This window comes from Miniopterus schreibersii (genome assembly GCF_964146895.1).
Source record: "Miniopterus schreibersii genome assembly, chromosome: 17".
In the NCBI taxonomy this organism is placed as follows: Eukaryota; Metazoa; Chordata; class Mammalia; order Chiroptera; family Miniopteridae; genus Miniopterus; species Miniopterus schreibersii.
The window spans coordinates 1832628-1847549 of record NC_138117.1 but is presented as its reverse complement, the minus strand read 5'-3'; the positions used below and the strand labels follow the sequence as shown (position 1 = coordinate 1847549).

The 14922-nt window shown below is 44.0% G+C and overlaps 1 long non-coding RNA gene across 1 annotated transcript in view; it reads left to right on the top strand.

The window, feature by feature from the left end:
* Positions 1-1605: 1605 nt before the first annotated feature.
* LOC308547242 overlaps positions 1606-14922 on the top strand; it is a 153108-nt gene continuing 139791 nt past the window's right edge. The window contains exon 1 of the long non-coding RNA XR_013997483.1: positions 1606-1824. This is a non-coding gene — a long non-coding RNA (uncharacterized lncRNA). The remainder of the gene's footprint in view (positions 1825-14922) is intronic.

Genomic DNA, 14922 nt, shown 5'->3' with positions numbered 1-14922 from the left:
TCTGGGCACCACATATTAAAGTATTCAACTCTTACTCTAGCATTTTTTAAACATACCACGTAACAAAAATAATTGTTATAACATCTCTTTCTTTTTCAGTGAAATCCCATTTCCTGGGTCACCTGTAAAGTATCCCATTGAAGTTTCGCACTCTCTCTCCCTTTCCCTTCTTCTTTCTCTATGAAATCAATAAGAAATCTTAAAAAAAAGTCTTTTGTGGGAAACATCTTTGATACCCAAACTGTTTTTTATGTTATATTCAGCTGAATATAGGTGCTCTAATTTTGCGGATACAGTTTTGATGAATTTATTATATTCACAAAGAGAAAGGCAGTATTTTATTTCTAAATTCCACACCCAAAGACTCTCCCTGTGGGTTTTGTTTAGTCATCAGTTCCTTTCGAAAAGGAGCAGCAAGGACATTAACGGGTCAGTCTAATTTACACCTTCCTGGGCTCTCAGGAGGCGGTTGGTTTCTCAGGGTTGTCTTCTCCAGCTCAGTAGCAAACTGCCCTTTCTTTGCTCCTTGCCGGGTGGTATTTTCTACCTGGGTCGTTTGCTCTATTTCTTCTTTGTGAAACCTTGAAGATATTTGTGTTATGGAATTCCATTGTTTTCCCAGACAGAGAGCAGTTTCTGTATTTGATGGATAACCTATTGACTTGAGAAATGCTTTGTTTTTCCAAAGCATCTGAACTCATAAAACAATCAAAACATCTCATTGAAATGAAATTCCACAGCAATATAACCTCCATTCTGTGCAAACACGGATGGAGTCCGGTTTCCATGGTTACTTGTTACTAGTCCTGCGCTTCCCCCGGTTCTCTGAGGAGCTGGGCGAAGAGATCAGGCCTCGAGTGTCATCATAATGAGGCAGAAACGGAGACTAATGCTTTAGTTGAGGGCCGTGAAGCAGTTTACAAAACATGCAATTTTAAGGTTACATTATAAAAAAATACCATCGGGCTTTTTTCCTCCCCAAACTAACTGCACATCCAGTCTTGCCATAGGAGTAAGAATGAAAAGAAAAGAAAGACTTGAAAATATAACCATATTTTCTATGTATCTGTGTGTCTATGTACGTATGTACCTACCAATCAATAGATCGATCGATCTATAATGTGTTACTAAAAGAATGCACTCATTCGTAAAGTTGAATTTTTCAAAATGTATGGAATAGTTTAAGTACAATATTATAGTTTGCATGTGTGTGCATGTTTGTGTATATAAGAAGGAAATATAAATTTAGCAATGTGTATTTTGACCTATGGTACACCCAGCAAATAAAAAAAATTGAGCCTCTTAGGAGAAAAGTTACTCCCAAGACTCCGTGCTCAAGCATAGCTCTCATCCATTTTTATTCATGGAAATTATTATTTTTTTCTTGTGAAGCAATAACATAGTACCGATTTAGAATGGTGTTTCAAAACTGAGCTCTGTCTTAAAAATGGTTTTGGTTGTGTATATTTATCTGTGTAAAATTAAAACCGCTTGATAGGCCTGCGTGTCATTGGGCATCTGGATAGAAACTGCGATGCTGTGATTACTTGCAGATCTCCAAGCGTCGGGACTGTTACGAAGAAAGAGGACCTATGAGGAGCTGCTGGTGGAGTCCTTGATGGCGAACCTGGCACGGAACCGAGCGCTAGCCCTTAGCGCTCGACGGGCAGCAGAAGGGAGCTCTGTTCTCCCAGCTCTGTCCCCGAGCTGTCCTTGGAGACGCAGGCTCCGCGAAGCAGGAAGCGCGCTGCCGGTGCTGCCCGGGCGTCCTTCCTGAACGGCGGAGCGTGGTCCTCTCGCCACTCCTGGGCGCCAGGCCCGCAGGTAAGCTCTGCTGGGAAGGGGCGAAACCGGGGGCGCCTTGAAAATGACTGTATTGCTAAGTCTCATTTATTCATAGAATTCACTAATTTAGTGTTTCCAGATGTTAGGCAAGGAAATTACTCCACTTACATCCAATGAAGTGACACTGGAGCTGGTCCCCTGCCCTGGGGTCTGAATTCAGGGCAGCCGTGTAGCTGGATGGGAAAAACAAATCTTTATTTTCAGTCATCTGTCACGGATGTGTGGCATTCCCTTCAAGTGTGATTGCAGGCAATAAACCTGTTATAGTAGCCGGACTTACGACTTTCTCCCCAACAGAGGTCATCAATATTTTGATGATATATTGAGTGGCTCAGGTTTCTCAAAATATCTTCTATGCGCATGGATACTTTGGATTTATGGTACTTAGACCTTTTATTAGATCTTGGTAGTAATGATTAATAAAGAAGCATACATATTGTGTTATAATGTATATTTTATTTTTAAGGTAGGTTGCTGTCTATATTTTAATGTATTTATTTCCTTCGAATTCTATTTATTTTTTAAAGATTTCCATGTGGTACATTGTACTGTGAAGTCTTTTCATCACACACACACCAGAATATCTGCTGGAAACTAGGTAGTAGACTAGGACCTCTGTGTACCAGCCCGAACCCCAGAATGAGAACATAGCCAGCACCCAAGCACTGTGCAGCACCCAAGGGGACCCTCACCACCTCCCCTGCTGAGCTCCCACCCTGCTCAACTCCTGAAGGTTCATTGATGGAAGGGGTGCGAGAACTTCAGATCAAAGGAAGGGAAGACTAGCTGAAGACACAGGAAAAGACCCTGCCTCTGAAGAGGAGCGATCATTACAACCCCATAACAGTACGTGGCTGTCCGTGCTGTGGGCAAGACCAGCAGGGTCAGGTGGGAAGGGGGAGGAAGAGAGAGAAGGAAACAAGGAAGCAAAAGGCTCTACGTCCGAATTAAATTCCCATCAGAAAAATGAAAGAACAGGATTCCTGGAGAAGACAGTGGTTTGATGACGGGCCAGGAGCTTCGGGTGCCGCCTCCACTGCAAGGCGGGCGAGGAGAGGAGTGGCCTGGGGGGGGGGTGCTTCGCAGGAGGAACGAGAGTAAGTAATAAGTTATTGTTCAAAACATAAAGTTGTCATTTGGAGAAATGTTTCTTCAGCAAAAATTGCCACCATATACGAGATGAAGCCACCGCCAGGAAAACCTGTGCCATTTCAGGCAAAACTTAAAAAAAAAAGAAACCTCTGTTTTAGAAAAAAGTGAGCCAGGCGCATGAGGAAAAAGAAATCGACGACGACGCAGATCAGAAGAGTGAAAATAACATGATCTGTGAAGAAATGTTCCAGCCTCCAAATTCTCTGTCCCGTGAAGTATCGATGCCGGAGGGGAGGTCGAGTGCATTTCCTTAGCAACAGAACATGCACTCAGATGCACAGCTTTCCCTCCCGGATCAGCCTGACAAGTGTTTACAAGTTTCCAGTGTATGTTTCAATAATATCCCAGCTAATAATAAAATAATTCTGAACGGAATGCTTGTAACTGGAGAAGTCAGGTATAAAAATGTGACAGCTAATCAAATTAAGCCTAAATCATTGTTCAAGAGAACTGATGAAATGTGAAATTAATTGCAATAACCTTGGTGCAAATCATGTTACCTTCGTGTGGGCTGTCTTATGGGAATGGGCAGAGGAAAATTAAGGGGTGTTGAATTTCTGATCACAAGAAAGAGGTGACACTTTATTTTGATTCTAATACTAGTTAGTATTCCAAACTGTCTTCAGACTTGTTAATAAAGTTATTAGAACTTTCTACAGTAGGGGCGAATACCACAGAATCTTACTTCTGTCTTAAAAGAGGGACTCTAATGGGGGAGATTAATAGAGTTTGAATCTGGGATCCAGTGATTTAAGGCTGGCCTTGGGAAGTGGATTTGATGGAGATAGGGCTGTATTCGCGATATCGTAGTTCAGGATTGATGGACACAGCAAAGCAGGGTCTTGAACGGAGTTTTGACTAATAAAATGTTTATCCAGGTGAGCAGATTATGTCTCTGATAAATTAATCATGGAAATTTCCTGAATGAAATAGTGAAGCTATATAGCGGTTTACAGCCTTGTCTTTCATAGACCAAGTTGTGTTGTGTTTTGTTTTAAACGAATGACATAATCATGTTGCCATAGGTGGTCTTCAGGCTTATCTAAGTTATGCTGGTATGCACGGGCCCAATGAGTTTTTAAAACTTCTTAGGTAACCTGTAATAATATTAACACCACTGTAGAATGGAATTATGAATATAGCAGATGAATGTGTGTATGTGTATAACAAAACTATATATCTCAAAACATTAAAATTTCTGTTAAAAATGCAAATGCTTAAACTATCATATTGACAAGAAAAGACTCAGTTTGAGAAAAGGTAATAAAATTCGAATATATGCTGTGTGTAAGAAGTATACAAACAAAAACCAACAACAAATGGGCAAATGTTGAAATGGCAGATGCAAATAAAAAATATTCAGTATTCATTTAAGCAAAGAGTCCTGGAAGGGAAAAAACGTAAGTTTAAATAGAAAAAAATACAGACCTTAATGATGAGATGACATGCTTTATACAGTAAATAGCAACAATAAGTAGAAAAATAACTTCTAGGAATCTGAGAAAGTAATAGAAAATAAAAATTTTAATAGATTAAAAATTCTAGTCTTCGCAAGAATAAGCAGACATAAATATCTAAGGGTGTTTGCAGGATCATAGTCTATGAAAAAGTTCAGTCACTGTGGAAACGGAAGATGGTGTGTGCATTCAGCAAGATCTCAAGCAAATCCTGTAAATGTGAGAGGTCCCGTTTCATAGGACGTACTTGCTGATTTGTGTGTGATACGGACAGAAATTATTATCAAGGCTTTAAGTGTTATTATCAGTAACAGCAACAAACTCAGCCACTTTTAAATTTAAGACAATAGAAAACTTTCCCAAACAGATTTTGAGTAGAAGTGGAAATTAAAACCAGTAAAAATCAATTAAAGGTGAGAACACTGGTTACCAAAATTCACAGGATGCCATCAAGCCTGTCTGTAGAAGAAAAGCATTAACTTTAAAAGCTTTTCTTATAAAATAAGAAAGTCAATGAGCGAATCAATAGTTCAAGATATTAGACTGCAATACATGAAAAATAAAAGGAGGAAAGCCAGAGAAAGACAGTGTTACACAAAGAAAATTATGACTGTTAAGTAGATAAGTGGAAAGTTAATTCTTGTAATTTTATTTCAATGTCAAATATTTGCCAGCTAGATACCACAGACCACGTAAGTCGGCCGTCGCACCTAATTTTATAGAATATTGTTACAATATTATGCCGTCTTCTAGCTGGGAATCAGAGCCTGTAGAGCGAATTTCTCGCGTAAGGGTGCGGTTTACAGGGGGCGAGGCTGTAGTCTGATGAAGGTTCCCTGATCCCGGACTTTATTCCTTAACCAGCCCATCAGCTGCCTGCCCTGCTGTAACCGATGGTCACACGCTTGGCGGCATCAGCGGCCCGTGTTTATTATCCGACTGCTCAGGAGGTCCCAGGTCTTAAACGGGCCTCGTTGCACCAAAATCAAGGTGTGGGCAGCGCTGGGTTTCTTCCGGAAGCTGGGGACAGCTCATTGCTCCCCTTCACCAGCTTCTAGGGGCTCCTGCATTCCTGGGCACGTGGCCCCTCCGGCTTTGTCTTCAGAGCAGCAGTGGCCTCCGAGTCTTTCTCACACAGCACTACACTCATACTCTCCCCCTCCCCGTTCCCCTTATAAAGACCCTCTGATTACACTCGGCCCACCCTTTAAAAGCTTTCTTTATAAAATGGGATAGTAAATTAGCCAACTGATAGTTCAAGATATTAGACTAGACTATTAGACTAGACAGATAATCCTGTATAATTTCCCTGTTGTTGAATTCTATCTGCAGTCTTGATTTCCTCTTGTCATATTTATAGTCACAGGTTCTGGAGATTAGGATGTGGACATTTTTGAGGGGCCTGCTACCGTAAGATGCTTAAAATGTTACTCTTACAAGTATTTCCTCTTTGAATGTAAAATTTGCAATTTCGATGAGAAAAAAGAATTAGAAATGAAAAAAAATCTAAGTATGTTAATTAAGAGTGAGTTTGTGTTGCACGGGTAAGATTCTTTGCAGGAGACATTCTTTAGATGTTTAGGTAGAAAGGAGCTCAGTAAGGGAGGCATCTCTTTTTTTATTTATCTTTAGTGTTGAAATGGATGCATCTTGGTTACAGAATTGTTTGGGGGGCTGCAGCAATACAGCCACACACAGAATTGGCCCAAAGGAGCTCCTTTACCTCCCTGGTGTAGGAGCTCCTTCAGCTGCTGCTGGCTCCAGGCCACGTACTCTGCTTCTCTCCACCCTAGTACATCAGTGTGCTTGGCCTGCCGTAGGGGAATATGACAGACTGTGTGGATTAAACAGCAGGAATCGGTTTCCTGATGTTCGGGAGGCTGGGGAAATCCAAGGTCAGGGTGTCAGGGTGCTCGGGCTCTGGTGAGGATTTGTCTTTCTTGCTGGCAGAGATGAATGTCCTCTCCCTGTGTGTTCAGTGTGTTCAAACGACCTCTGATTTGGGGTGGGGGCTGGTGAGCTCTGTGATGTCTCTTATAAGGACACTGATCCCATGGGATTGGGGTCTCACCGTTATGACCTCACTTAACTTTAATTATTTCCTTAGTGGCCCATCTCCAAATACAAGGGAGGTTGGGGCTTTAGTGTATGAATTTTGGGTGAGGGGACACAAGCATTCAGTTCCTAACATCTGGTGAGACGGTGTTTCCATGTCTAGTCTGGATTATAGGCAGCTAATTTCTAAACCCTACAGTTGTACAGATGCCCTGATTCGCAGGGCTGGGGTCTGGCGTCAGCACTGTAGTGATAAGGGTGTGAAGAGGTGCCGTGCCTGCATTTATTTGCTTGTTTTTTGGAGGTTGAGATCTACATGTGGAGATTCAAACTGTGGCACAGAAGTATTTTGGGCAGCCACAGAAAACAAAGTATATAAAAGAAATGTGAAAATAAATTTATTCTGTAAAAATCATTAATTTTAGTCTTTTTGTGAAATATATGAATCATTGGGAAATTATCAAAGTTGACTAAAGTCATTATAGAGGGCTTGAAAAGGCTGCAATAAGAATGTTGCTCCGTCCCCTAAGAGAGTGGATCTGGGTTCTTTCACAAGATACATTTTCCAAATTCTTAAGGAACAGAAATTTTTCTGTTTATCTTCATGTTTCCAGAACATAGAGAAAGATGAAAAGCTATCCTGTGACGCTGATAACAAAAGCTAACAAAGAGAGTAAAGAAGAAAATATCCATCTCAATTATAAATGTAGATGCAAAAATAGCAAGTAAATTATCAGCAGATGATATCCAGCTGTATTTAACAATCTTAACCCACCACGGCCAGTGAGGTTTATTTCAGAAATGCAGAAATAGATCAATACTAGGAAATCAGTTAAATCCCTCATATTAACAGATCTAAATGGAAATATATTAACTATCCCCATGTGAAACGCAGTTTGCTTCTCAAGGAAGCAGATTTTAGGTTCGTGTGTTTCAGACGTTAGTACATGCAAATCTAATGCATTTTAGTCTTTTTAATTTTTTAAAAATTTCAACCGCAATTTACACTGAATACCATTGCCCCCCAGTTTCAGGTGTGCGGCAGTGTCAACGCATCGGTCCCGCTAGAGCAGGTGCGGCGTGGGGCCAGCGCCCGCGTTCCTAAGAGGCGAGGTGGAAGCTGATCTGTGGATGCCGCCGAGGAGCAAGGCTCTCGGTTTCCAGCGGGAAGCCCAGCACCCAAGTCGGTTACCATGAAGAAGGGTTGAAACCCTTGCTGCATTAACCCTTCGTCATTGTAACCGACTTGGGTGCTGGGCTTCTGCCATTCTTCTGGGAAGATCACTTAGATCCAAAGATTCTTTATATATCAGCAGATTTAAAAAAAATTTTACTTACACGCGGAATCTAAAAACAGTAACAAAACAAGCAAGCAGCAGACTCCTAGACACAGTGCACGAGCTGATGGGTGCAGAGTGGAGGGGTGCGGGGCGGGTGGAGGGCGAAGGGGAAGGTCTAGACTTGTGGTGACACAGTCAGTGGCGGGGGGCTGTGCGCAGCACAGGGGTGCAGTCAGTAATCTTGTAATAACTGAGTGGCGACAGATGGCCACTGGGCTTACCATTGTAATCACATCCCGAGGAATATAAATGTCGGATCACCAGGTTGTACACCTGAAAGTAATATAATAGTGCATGTTGCCTATTACTGTAATAAAAATATATTCAATTTCAAATGATCTCCTGAGCTAATCCGTCAACTATCTTGAAACAAACCCTCTGTTTCTTGGTCCCTAACACGTTTCAGTAGGTAAGACTTTCTAGGCGCTCTGTCCTTCCATTCGGGAGCATTTTAAAGTAATTTGTGTGCTTTGAGCATACTTCCTTCGTTTTTATGAGGGGTTTGTTGCCTTTTACCAGTTCCTCATCTCCAGACTTCCTGGAGCAGCTGACTGCTGAGTCAGCTACGTCACCTAACCCGAGGCTTTTTCCGCTGATGCCGGCGACATGGAGGCTGCCACTCCTTGTTCCTTTGATAATGTTTCCACCTTGATGTGTTCAACATGGTTCGTTTCTGTTTCTTCCTGTCTCACATGCATCCTTTCTTGCTGCTTTCTGCTCTGCTCATGTATGTAATGACCTGGGACCCAGAGATTTAAGCACTGTGGTTAGTTTGATAAAGACTCAGCGCCGTAAGTCTGCTGGTCTCCCTGCACCTCTGGGTGGTCACTCTCTCTGCCGGCCTCTTGCCCGGTGAGAACCTCTTCTCCCACCTGGGGTCCTCCGAGTCCTGCTCCGGCTGCCCCTCGCGCGGTCTTCGTAACCTCACTCACTGCTGCGGAGAAGTGACCCTCCGGAGCATGACTCGTGTCCTCGCTTCCAGAACACGCCGCCAGCTGGCCTTCCCCAGGTCTGGAGCCAGACCCCTCCCTGAACCCTCGCTTCACGGCTTATCAGGAGTGTGACTTCTAAAGCTATCACTTAACTTTTCTGGGTTTTGGTTTCCTTACCTCTGAAATGATAGACTAACGGCATAGATGTCTCACGGTCGTTTTGCGACTCAAGTAAGGGACTATGTACAAGTGCCTAAAACATGAGTGTAAATGTCCTGTGCATGAAAAGAGGCTCCGCCTCCAGACCGCAGAGGTGGACGAATAACTCCTGCTCCACCTTCTTAATGATTTGTTAGGTTCCCCGATGGTCTCCCTTCTGTCTCTGAGTCATTTTGTGTCTGCTTGTAGATGCCGTTATTTGCTGCACTGAGGGCCGGGGCCGTACAGCATTATTTATCATTAACGTGCCTCTCAGATATTTTAGGGACAACGTGGTCAAGCGAATTGCAGCTTAAATTTAAGCCTAAGTGCTAATGACAGACAACATAATTGAAACAAATACAGAGACAGAGCTCGGCTCAAACATAGGGCAGGGATGAGTATGGCTGGTTGTGAGGCCCTGCTGGCCTCTGGGTTAGTAAATGGGAGGTGGGAAGCCAGGCTTCTGGCTCCTGTCACTAAAGAGTATTAAACGTGGTCTTCAGATAAAATGTTTCATTGGTTGTGAGCAGAGATTGTGGTCTGGCGCCCTGGTCACAAGATACGGCTGAAGAGCGCTGACTCCAGGTTCATGCTGGGGTTTTGCTGACCCCGAAGGGCCCACTCAAAGTACCTTGACTGGATCTGCCATCTCCCTCAACAGACGGGGAGTCACCCACACTCTTGACAGACGGGGCCAGCTCCGGGCATCGCAGAGCGAGCGGGACAGAGGAGGGAGCCCGGGGAGAAAGCAGGAGAGGAGAGGGCGTGTTCCTCTGCGCAGTGTCATCATTCTGAACTCTCCCGCCCGACCTGAGCCTGAGAATACAGTGTTAGAGCACAGTTAATACCAGGGTAGCGAAGCTAAAACAATTTGTCCTGGATGGAGACAGTTTTCTGCAGTATTCTGCTGAAGACTTTGAAGTAAGTATGTTGTGGATGTTCAACAAGTCAAATTAATACCCAGCTTCCATGAAAACAGAATAAAGAATTGTATCATCAAAGAGAATATTCTAAACACCCCAAGAGCCTGCGCCGCCCAGGCAGCACTCAATAAATATTTCATGAGTAAATGAAGGAGAAATACAGAACAGCGTCATGGGTGTAAGCTTAAAGACAGAACAGAAAGTAACATAAAACAGTATAAGATATTAGCAAAGCAAAGCAGATTTATCGTGTATACATAAAAGGTCACACTGTGACCAGATAGGGCTGCCCCAGGAGCGGGACGTCCTGCACTCGAAGTCCCGCACCGCCGAGCAGGGCCTTTCGTTGGCACTGAGGGGTCCCCGATACTCCTTCTGGGCTTAAGGACCGTTTTCCTGGCATCTGGGGTACTGCTGGCAGGTAGCCCTCAGCTGCCGGCCACTTTCAAGAGATGACTGAAGGAAGAGAGTCACCTTGTCCAAGGTGAAGCCCCTTTTCCGGGACAGCTTGCACCAGGTGACTGGTCTGCCAGGGGTTAAGGACATGGCCCCCTCCCGCCAGGTTAAGAAAAGCCTGGTGCTCACTGTTCCTCAGCTTTGGCGCCTCCGAGGTGTTGGCTGACGTCTCCCTTGGACGGAAGCACACTCTCTAGTCCTTTCTGTCCGGCCTCTTTGGCTTAGTGTGACGCTGAGGTTTGTCCACGTGGCAGTAGACATCGTCACTTCATTCGCTTCCATTGCCGGGTCATAGTCCAGTGAGTGGACATACCACCTTCTGTTTATACATTTATAGCTTGATAAACATTTGGGTGGTTTTCACTGTTGCCCCCTCTCCTATTTTGAAGGCTGGTGTGCGCATTCGTGTACAAGTTTCTGGGTGGGTGCGCAGGACTGGAACTTCTGGGCCGTACAGTGACGTTTTCCTGAGCATACAATGTTGAATGTCCGAAGGAACTTTGCAGAGTGGCCACATCATTGACGTTCCCCATCAGCAATATGTGAGGCTCCCGTGTCCTGAAGTCCTTGTCACACACTCGTCATTCCTGTCTTTTAAATTACAAGTGTTAAGTGCTCATGGGTTAATATTTGTTTTGGTTTGCATTTGCTAAGTGAGTAATGACAGGTATCTTTCCGTGGGGTTTGGATCCCTCCCATCAGCCGCAGCCGCTGAACACGTTTGCCCTGCACGTGGCCCAGGTGCCCAGGGGGGCACATGATGCAGCTTCTGTAAACTTCAGACCTGGACCCGTGTTTCTGGGCTGAGGTCCAATCCAAATCTGCCTGATAGCACAGGGAGCCTTGACAAAGAAGTCGGTCTCTTGCAGGAAATAAATTTTTCCCACTGTGGAAAACTAAATCTCACAGAGCAGCATAAACCATTTTGTACGGTTCCCTTTCCTTTAATGCACTTTTAATGTTTTGAGAGAGTGTGACTCATTTCACAGGTGGGATCCGTTCATCACCGGCTTAGTGTAAGTCAGAGTTGTGAGTAACCTGCCGCGGCGCACCTTAAAATTTCCGAAATTGTTTACATTGCTCCGCTTTCGTCTTTATATAAAAAAAAAAGTCTGGAAAATGCTATTCCAGTAAAAATTTATTTATTTAAATAGAAATAAGAATAGGATAGAATTAAAATTTTAATCCCCTCCATGGGCCTAAACAGGAATAGTAATGTTTGATGAGAGCCAGATGTGCAGAGAAATGGGTTTTCGGTAAGTCTGGTTAATTAGGAAAGTTTAGCTTGTGTTAGGATATTACTCGGGAATTGAACAGTTGTAGGTATACAGTAAAGGAAGAGGGTCTAGAGACCGAAGTTGGAATCCCGACTCTGCCGTATAAAACTTTATTTTACTTGTTTACGTTTAACTCGGACGCGGTATTTCCACCCCGTCAGAACCCTCTCGATTCAGGCAGCTGTGAGAATGTCTTTCTGTCGGGGCCGCTAGGAGATTCAGTATCAGTACACGTGAGATTTCTGTAAGATGCACCAACGCAGGACATGCAACGTGTATGGTTATTTACAACAATGACACCAAATAAGAAGAGGCAGTTGTCCCCATTTAAGACCGAGGACCCGGGATGTCTCTCGTCGCTCAGAGGCTGGCCCGTAGTCGTTGCTCACTCGGTTCCCTGGAGCCTGAGGATGCTGTGGGGTCCGCGTGACGGACGGATGCAGGGGGGAGTTGGCAGGGGGAGGGCGCAGAGCAGCAAGTGTGGGACAGAATAAACGGGGACGACACCGGCAGATGGCAGGTAATCAGGAGCCTCCCTGACCAGCGTCTCCTCCAACAAAGGGCGAGTCGGAAAGGGTTTTGTTGGACTCGTGTGTTACCCCAGTCGGACGCCTTTTGTACGGCGATGGGGTGCGAACTTCCTCATACACGTTCTCGATTGGTCGGTCGGTTGTGTGAATGGTAACAGTTCATCAGACAAAGGAAGCAGATTACATCGTGAGCCGCTCTCAAGACGGGGAGGCAGGTCTGGATTCTCAAGGGCCGGCTCTGTGTAAATGGTCCGTGTGTTTCCATGGTTACAGGCTGGCTGAGTAAACTGTAAATTTGTAGGTGTTGGTTTGTGGCCTCTTATCTGAAAGAATCTGGAGGAGATGGTTTCTATAAATATGGTTTCCGTCTCTGGGCTAAGTATGGGCCTGACGATAAAATTAGGGAAGGGAGAGCTTTTCAGCTGTATAAAGAGTTCAGAAAAATATCTTTCCTGCGTCTCGTACCAGGTTTTCATTATTAAACACGACCATATCTGTAGTTTCCACTTGCCTAATTATAAGGAAATACACCTTGCCGCATCTTTTCTGAAATCACCCATTTTTGCGATTCTCTTGGCCACAGGTGTTGATGTAGTTCTCAGTGATGTGGGAGGCTGTCTTTTTAATTCAAGCTATTACCTTCTTTTTGGGACTCTCACAGCAGCTGGTTTTAGCAGACACAAAGAGGGCTCTAAAATACAATACAGAAGAGGTATTTTCAAATCCAAAGTAAGGTTTAGGAACTGGCAAGAAACACACATGAACATATTTGGTTTTTGTGCTAAAAGAATGGAAAGTTCTCATTTCTTATATAAGAGAGCGTGTGGCTATTTTTTCTAAATTTTCATTTGTTCTTTTTATACTTTTTAAATAAAACACTTAGAATTTTTAAAAGTTAAAAATAGAAACCTTGCCTCATTTTTCTGGACTTTGAAACCATTGAGCGTTGTTTTTTATTTCTGTCGGCCTTGACTCTCTTCAGCGTCACGGTGTAACCGCCCCCGGCCCGGCCCCGTGCCGAGTTGAGTGGATTGCACAGCGCCCATGGATTTCAGAGGGAGCTGCGTGCCCCACAACCTCCCTGGCTGTGTGCATGTGCCCACGGCCCAGTGATAACGTGGCTGAGTATTACTCACAGCACGTGCATGGCGGAGATTAGGAGAATAATTTCATCGTTATCGTGATTACTGCTGTTTAACATTTATGCGGCACCTGACTCTGGGAAGCTCAGGGAACTTTATGAATTTAAATTGTCCGGTGGGCTCTAATCTTAGCTACACTCCTCTGTTCTGGGTAGGGCACAAAATTAATGATGGTTTTGAGTGACAGATATTGGTAGGGAAACCTAATTCCATTGCTGCTTAGCTCTCTTCTGTTATTGGAAAATGGTGGTCTATGTTTGCCTGGAAAGTTGGATTGCTGTCTAATTATTTTAGTGCTGGGGGTCCATTTGCTGTTTATTTTGGGGTAATTTCAGATGACAGCTTATTTAAAAGTGAAGAAATACACTGACATATAAGTGAAAAGAATATTTTTATTTATGTTTAGAATTAATCATTAACATTCCAAACTAATCTTTAATGAAAAAATAAAATTGTATTGCTTTTTGTCTCATACAGACCATACTAGCTGTATACTTAGTGCCTAAACTTAGATATATTTGAATAAACTTTCCTAGTCCTTTAAGAACACTGGATTCAGGAGTCTCTCTTTGGGCTATTTTGCACAGGGCAATGGAGTACAGATTATTGCAATTAATTATTTGTTGCAGTTCTCCTAAAATTATAACAGGATGTAAACATCATGCATTTCATGAATCTAATGGAGTTATTAAATATTAAATTTCTTGGTAATACTTCCAAAAACCTATATTTCTTAGACTTTTGAAATATAATTTTAGGTCTACTGGATTAAGATGCAGGTTTTAGATATTTTTCTTACATAAAAATACTACTTATTTTCCTAAGATTCTTATCTCTCTATTCCTCTTTTTCCATTAAGTGCTAATAAACTAAGAGCTTTAAAAAGTGTATCAAGAATTGGCTAATTTATATCTAGGAGGACACTGAAATAATATTTACCAGTATTTCATTTATAATTCGTGGCTTCTGTAGTCATTCGTGAAATTGACCTAGACTTTCCCACGCGTTCCTTAGCGACGAGGCTTTAATCCTGAGAGGACAGAGAATAGGCGGGGTGAGAGGAACTAGGGGACAGCGGGCCTAGCTGCAGAGACTGCTCCCCACTCGTCCGCCTGCTGGCGCCGGGCCCTGTAGTGGACACGGACGTGCTGCCCGGAGCTTGTGCGGCCCGCCTGCGACGTGGCGCTTGCTTCCAAGGCGTGTGGGCTGCGTCGGGCCCCCCGCCCAGGCGCCTCCCCTCTCCTTTGCGAGGCCCTCGGGCTGTCTCGGCGCCCGCCTCAGAAAGACCCTGCATAGCCCGCGCCGCGCGGGGCGGGAGGAGCACCGCAGCTCCCCTGTGCTTTGGTCTCTCTCTCCACCCTGGACAGCCCTTTCCCTCCAGCTGAGGGACTCGGATACAACATTTCTGAGAAGTCACCTCTTCGTTTCTCAGATCCAACCATCTCCTTGTTGATCCGGTGGCTTTGCGAGGACTGGTTGGAGAGAAAACCAACAGTCTGCATTCAGGAGAGTCTTAGTGGGCGTTAAACACGATCAGGGGCTTCCTTCCAGAGGCTGTCGGATGGCAGCAGACCTTCATACACTCCGAACTCCAGCCGTAAAAGTACCATGG